Source organism: Centropristis striata, chromosome 17, assembly GCF_030273125.1.
Source record: "Centropristis striata isolate RG_2023a ecotype Rhode Island chromosome 17, C.striata_1.0, whole genome shotgun sequence".
NCBI lineage: Eukaryota > Metazoa > Chordata > Actinopteri > Perciformes > Serranidae > Centropristis > Centropristis striata.
The window spans coordinates 13,436,270-13,443,455 of record NC_081533.1 but is presented as its reverse complement, the minus strand read 5'-3'; the positions used below and the strand labels follow the sequence as shown (position 1 = coordinate 13,443,455).

Here is a 7,186-nt window from a genome sequence, read left to right as displayed (position 1 = left end):
AAAGTGTCCCATTATGCCAATAGCCATCCTTTGTTGCATCCTTTTTGAGTGAAATGATCAATAAATGTCATATGTTACACTTTTGGTGAAGTTTTTTGTGTTTCCTGCAAAACTTGAAAAATTGAGCTAGGCGATTATTTTAACAGGGAGACGATAAGACAACACAACGGTTACACGCTATGTGGCGTTTGTTATGGTTCAGAAGTTTTATTTTGAAAGTTTAGACAGGAAGCAGTTGTAGTTCGCTGTTTGTAGTTTGACAGTGGTCCACTTGTTTCCCAGGCTAACTAACCATCAGACGGCTGTTCAAACAGGAGACATGGGACCGTGGAGTCACCGAGGGGGGGACACTCTTCTCCACAACAACTCACACCAAATGAAGGAAGTCATATCCAGCTGAAGATGTTCAATGGAGCCTCTACTTTTACACCTCTATTTCTAATTTCTACTCACTATAAAGGACCGGAAAGAGAGGCAACTTAAATGACAACTGAAGTTATCCGTGCATTTTTGATACCTAGGGCAAAGTGCCACACCTTCGCTTAGCGCAACAGGTAGGTCGAAACAACAATTTCTAACTCCTTCTGGCTTCCATAAATGAAAAAATAACGCTCTAAGTGAACTTTTAAGAGGGTTAAAAGTGTTTTTTGGGCCGTTATTAAAGCGTTGTTAGCTTAACTTCGACGGTTATTCACAGCAACAGGTGAACAGGTGACAGTGGTGATGTCAGCCATATGGCGCGTGCCCGCTTTGAAAAACAGCACAATAACTTCATCATACGCTGAAAAAAAAAAAAAAGCTAGGCAAGTTTTTCCACACAGAAAGTGTTTGTAATCTTTACTCAGGCTGTTTCTAAGTAATATTTATTTTATATAACCACTTTAAAAAAAATAAAAATGAAAATACACAAGTAAATTGTAGATTCACTGATGTTCCTCAATTACATTTTACTTGGAAATATCAACTAATGAAGCCAATGAACTGGTTTAGTGAATATTAGTTGGAACGAGTGATTCAATTTACATAGAAAACTGAGGACACATAATAACAAAAATCACTAAGTAATGCACTACATGAAAAACTGCTATTTTAAAGTAAAAGCACTGAATTCCTATTTCTTTGTAGAATTTATATAGATGATTGAAATAATAATTACAGGGCCAAAAAATATTTTTTTTCAGTGTACTATACAAAATAAGTTAGTTATATGCTTGTTTGTTTGTTTTTTTAAATGGTGCCTCTGTAAATAAAGATGAAAGGTATGATAAAAACCACTTTAAACCTTTTAAAAATATATATGTTAGCCAAAATGTAAGGCAGTTTTACACTGATAATGGAGATTTTTTCCATTTATCCTTTATTTATTTCTCGAGGAATCATTGAGGGCAACCCCTCATTTACAATGCTGTCGGGAGTACAGGGAAAACACAAAACAGCACAGACTAAAACACATGCAAAAACATTAAAAACAGTTGCAGTGAAAGGCAGTTTTTGGTTATCATAGTTTTAAACTGGCCCATAGTTATAATTGTGTTGAGTGAGTGTTGTCAGATGTTCCAGGTAGATGCAGCAGAAAAACTGAAAGCAGTTTTTCCAAATTCAGTATTTGTCTGAGGAACATTGAGCATTAAGCATTAATCACTAGAGTTTGTTGGATAAATACTATGTGACCAGTCTAATAAAGTGCTGAGGTTTGGTGGCATGTTAGATGTCAAGACTTTATAAATGAAAAGGAACCAATGCATGTCTGTGTAATGCATGTAATGTCATGTGAGATGTGTCACCTGTTGCTCATAATGCCATATGGCTATTCACACAAAATAAACAAGACGAGATTCATGTATGTGTATATCAGTAACTAAATATATTGACTCGAGAACTGTACTGAAGTACAACATTAGTTACTTAAAAGTTTTAGATTTTTAAATACAAATCAATTAAGATGTATTATTATACAGTCATGGAAAAAATATTAGATCACCATTGTTTTCTCCAGTTTCTTGTTCATTTTAATGCCTGGTACAACTAAAGGTACATTTGTTTGGACAAATATAATGATAACAACAAAAAAAGCTCATAGGAGTTTAATTTAAGAGCTGATATCTAGACATTTTCCATGATTTTTTTGACAATGATTTAGGTTATTATCAAGAAAACCATTGAAAATGGCTAGATATTAGCTCTTTTTATTAAACTCTCATGAGCTACTTGGTTATTATCACTTTATTTATCCAAACAAATGTACCTTTAGTTGTTAATAACAACACATTAATGCATCACTGTTTATAATCCAATAGTATAATACTGTATATATCATGCTGAAATAGGCTATTCTGCATAATGAGTGCTTCTACTTTAGGTAATTGAAGTATACTGCTAATGCTAATACTGTATGCTACTTGTACCAGTGTAGTATTATTACAAGTAAAAACTTTCCTCGAACCCTGTTTCTACGAAAAACCAAAATAAGGTCTTTTTTCATATTTTATTTAAACATTTAAGTGCTCCGATACTGTATGTGCATTTCATTTTCAAACATGCAGGCATACATGTTATTTGAAACTATCCCCTCACCTCTACCTGAAATACTGAAATTTCAACAACGAAAAAGTGGCCCTACAGATGGGGAAATCTAATCAGCCTGTAAAATACATATGTGAGTTCATCCATCATAGTTTATCCATCAGTATTAATTATTTAGCCTGTGCAGTGTCGGGAAACTGTGAAAAATGCCAATTTTTGTACAACTCCAGAAACCCAAAGATATTACATTCACAATGATATAAAACAAAAAAAATCTTAATATCGTTTGTTATTTTTGCTTAGAGAGCGAATCAAATAAATAACAAATCACCAGAATGGTTGACAAATATTTTTCAGTTGATCTGCTATTTAATTGCTTGAAAAATGATTTCAGGTCTAGTAGAATTACAACACTGTGTGCGACATAGGAAGGGCAGATTTTACACAAAAAACATTTAAAATGTGGCATACTGAAGCTGATAATTTCCATCCCCCTGAACACTGACTGCACGTGGTCAGGTGAAGTTAATGAGTGAATTGTTCTTTGTTGGGATGGAGTGGAGAGGTGGAGGAGGAGTGGTCTTGAATCAGTTAACTAGAAGTCATGTTCTCAGCCTTGGGCTTTGTTTGCACATCTAACACATAGCCTGACTGAACCCTGGGTCATTTCAAACAGCATACAAGCTTTATGCCTGAGCACAAACCTGCCTGTCTGTAATTCATCATACACAACACACTTAAGAATGATGTTAACAACCGTGTACAAGCAGCTATCATCCATCAAGTGTCTCTTTAAACTTTATTTTTTATTTTCTTTAGCTCCAGGCAGGTTGAATTCTAACATCCTGACAGTTGATTCACACAATATGCTTAGCTGTGGTTTGGTAAAGTCATTTTCTTGCCTGTAGTGGCAGACACCGCCCATACAGAAGCCTATTCTGGAAAAAAAACAAGCCATTAAAAGTGCATGCAAATAATATTTGCTTTGCACCAGGGCTGCTCCTGCAGGATGACTCGACCTGGAACAGGATGTAAACATGAGAACAGAGCTCCGCCCTGTTGTTGTTGTTGTTGTACAGATGGATGTGTTATTTAAAAGATTACTTACTTGATTCCTATGATCTGTGTCTAGTACCATCAGGTTGAATGCACTTATTGTAAGTCGCTTTGGACAAAAGCGTCTGCTAAATGACATGTAATGTAATGTTATTTAATGAAAGGGAATCATTAAAGTCATCTTGTTTTAGATCATTTAGAATATTTTCACTACTTTGCTTTGCTCTCAGATAAGGAAATTAAGCCATTATATATGTGTTCTCTTCAAAGTAGAGCTGCAACTAAAGTTTATTTTCACTGTTGACTAATCGGAAGATTAATCAATTACTTGTTAAGTGTATAAAACATTGGAAAATGGTGGAAAGTGTTTCCTAAAACCCAAGATGACATCCTCAAATGAATTGTTAGATCCACAACTCAAAGATATTTAGTTTACTGTCATAGAGGAGGAAAGAATCATGAAAAGTATCAAAAATAATTGGCGTCTAATGGATTAATTAGGGTAGCATTTAACAAAAAAGAAAATCTTGGATGACTGAAATTAAAGCTAATCTTCATCTAATTGATTGGTTGATCGGTCGGTTTTGCACTCAGCGCTGCACTTTTGTTGAGGTGTTTATTTTTTATGTTGCTGGGAGTTGAAAAATGTAAAACTTGTGGTAAACAACCACAAGGGAGGAGAAAATAATACTGCAGGCCATGAAGATAAGCAGCAGGTCATTCATTCAGAGCCAGGGCTCGAGCCAGTATTCAAATGACAATTTTGAACAAGAATATATCTGTGACTAATCTTTGCGGCCAGACTTCAAAACCACAAGACTCCTTTGACAAAATCAATAATTTTTACCTTGCAGAACATGGGAGTTTCTGGTCTACTGCTGCCTCGGTTGGTTAGTTAGTTTGTGTTATTGTGTGACTTTGGTGAATCTTAGCTAACCCTTTAAAACACCAACACAGGTGTAATGCATTTTTCTTTTTTTGTCTTGTAAATTCAGGCTACCAGCTACTAGAAATCCTTGAAAATGCTTGAATTTTAATGTTGAATTTCAAGGTTTGAAAAGTGCTTGGGTTTTGGATTAAGTCCTTGTAAATGCGTGACATTCTTACTGTATTTCTCTTGCAATCTGACTATAGATAACCACATTTTCAATGGAAAAAAATAAAATAAACTGAATAGTCTATAGCCTATCTGAAATGAAGACCGCTCAGTCTGCATCTCTCCTGCGTCTTCTTGTTTCTGAGATGTTTCTTGTTGCTCTACCCTGTATCTTCTTACTGAAGGGAGTTTTTCTAATTCCTAGTGGATGTGAGGGCTCCTGAAGTATTTGTGTTTCTTTCCTCCTAGTTTGGCTCGTGTTTAGTTCCACCAGCTGCCGCTTGATGATTTTTGTGACCTTCCTTTTGCTCCTAGACCCTACATTCCCATACCAGTATGTTTTATGAGATTAGCAAACTACTTTTAGTTGTTAAAAGTGTAATACCATTGCTGGTTGTTTGGTTAAGTGAAATGACCCCTTTTAGTTTCGAAGTACTCATCTAAAACATGACATTTACAACCGTTGAAAGGTACTGGAAAAGCTTGAAAATGGACCTTGAAAGTGCTTGAATTTGACCACTAAAAAAGTGTACGAACCCTGAATTACAGATAATAAGCCTGGATGAGATAGGTTAAGATATCATCCCTAAAAACAAAACAAAAAACATTCACATAATGGTTGTTTGATCTTCAAGATGAAGCTGTAGTTTAGCCTCCTTTCCTTTCGCACCGCATCACTGGTTCTATATCATTTAAAAGTGCAGTCTTCTTCAGGTCCTCGTAGGCTTGTTTACTCGCTTAAAGTACATTTGAGAGCTCCTGGGTCAGGAGGATCCACAGGGGGAAACAGCAGCAGGTCTGTTTGCAGTGTGAGCGAGGACGGGAGTGCTATTGATAAGTGTGGGCTGCTGGGTAATAGAGAGGAGACAGGACTTGTTTTCATCAGACTGCTGCCCAAGGCCATCTGAACAGGCTGTTTGGACACATCATATTACACAGACAGACATAGACACACACACTTTGTGGTAAAATCTGAAATGAGAGGAGTCATTTTGACATTTCAGACACTTCTTGTTGGAGAATCTGATCAATACTTGACTGACTCTTCCTGTTGGCTGGTTTTTAACAGAATATCAGTTGCATGTGTGAGCAGAAATTTGAAATCAAGCATTAAAAAAAAATGTAAATTCATCCATGATGAGGGCCGACTTTTATATGAATTGGTCACCATGACTACTCACCATGGTTACACTTGCCTAATCACACCAGGCTCATTCAAATCAGGCAGCTCAAGGTCAGTTGGCCAAGCACACCTGTCCAACACTCTATTCAAAAGTCTTATTTTGAGTTGATTTATTTTGTTTAATAACAGACGTTTCGCAATGTTTCTTTGTCCGAGCTGCGATCGAAAAAGTTCCACAATAACGTCAGCCTAAAGAATAGCTGCAGCTCTTTTATGGGAAGCGTTATCAGGTGTGGAAGGTTATCTCATCTACTGTATATGCGGGTTATTAAAAGCTGGATAAAGCAGCGGGTGAGACAGCACCATTTTTCTGTCATTACACAGACTTTAAAATCTTGTATTGACATTTCAGCTGGATTTTAAAAGCCTCGGAGCTGATAAGAGGCCTAAATTGACCACCTTATCGAATGCTGCAGCTCTCTTTCAGCAGAGAAATCCAGAGGGTCACACCGGTCGCTGGTGACTACAAGGAAATCCTGTCAATAATTGCTTTGTTTTCATTTTTACTTTATGTTCCTGAGCACATACATGAGATAAAGGCCTGCCGCAGCTGGTTGTAGGCAGTGGTGGAAAAAGTGTTCAGATCCCTTACCTTAGCAAAAGTACTTGTACTACACTGCAGAACTGTATACTTAAAGTATCAAAAGTAAAAGTAGTCATTATGGAGAATGGCCCCATTCAGATTGTTATATATATTCCAAATATATTATTGGATTATTATTTTTGATGCATTGATGTAAGCAGCTTTTTAATTTATGATGTTTTATTGATGAAAAACCCTAATCACTTCAAATTTATCATGTTTATTAAGTTACATTTTGACCTGAAAAGTAAATAAAGCTGTCAGCTAAATGAAGTGAACTAAAAAGCAAAGTATTTGCCTCCAAAACGCTCTGGGGTAGAAATATAGAGTTACAGAATTAGAAATACTCAAGTACCTCAACATTTTACTTAACTTGAGTAAATGTACTTGGTTACATTTCACCACGGATCACATTTAGATCAGATTTAGCAACTGGAAGAAAGACAGATATATCACAAAAACAAGTCTGCATGTCTAACTCACCAAGCAAGTAAGTGCATATAAAATATTGATAGATCTTAGAGGTACAAGTAGTACTGGTATAATAGCCACTCTCAGTATTTCATACAGGTTGCAATCGATACAGATGACAGAGTTAGGGCTTTTAGGGCCGGTATTGATTACTGATTTGCTGTCATTAGAATCGCCTTATCCAATACTGATCACTGATTGCTTCCTGTTCTTTAACGTCTTCACATAAAGATGCAATTTTCAAAGTTAGGCTTATTCATTTAAAATGTCACTT

At 36.0% G+C, this 7,186-nt stretch overlaps 1 protein-coding gene across 1 annotated transcript in view; it reads left to right on the top strand.

Annotated features, from left to right (window-relative positions):
* The first annotated feature begins 332 nt into the window (after positions 1-332).
* Positions 333-7,186, top strand: part of zgc:194930 (uncharacterized protein LOC557813 homolog) — a 29,604-nt gene continuing 22,750 nt past the window's right edge. Inside the window, exon 1 of the mRNA XM_059355614.1 lies at positions 333-554. The gene's annotated coding sequence lies outside the window, so the exon portion shown is untranslated. The remainder of the gene's footprint in view (positions 555-7,186) is intronic.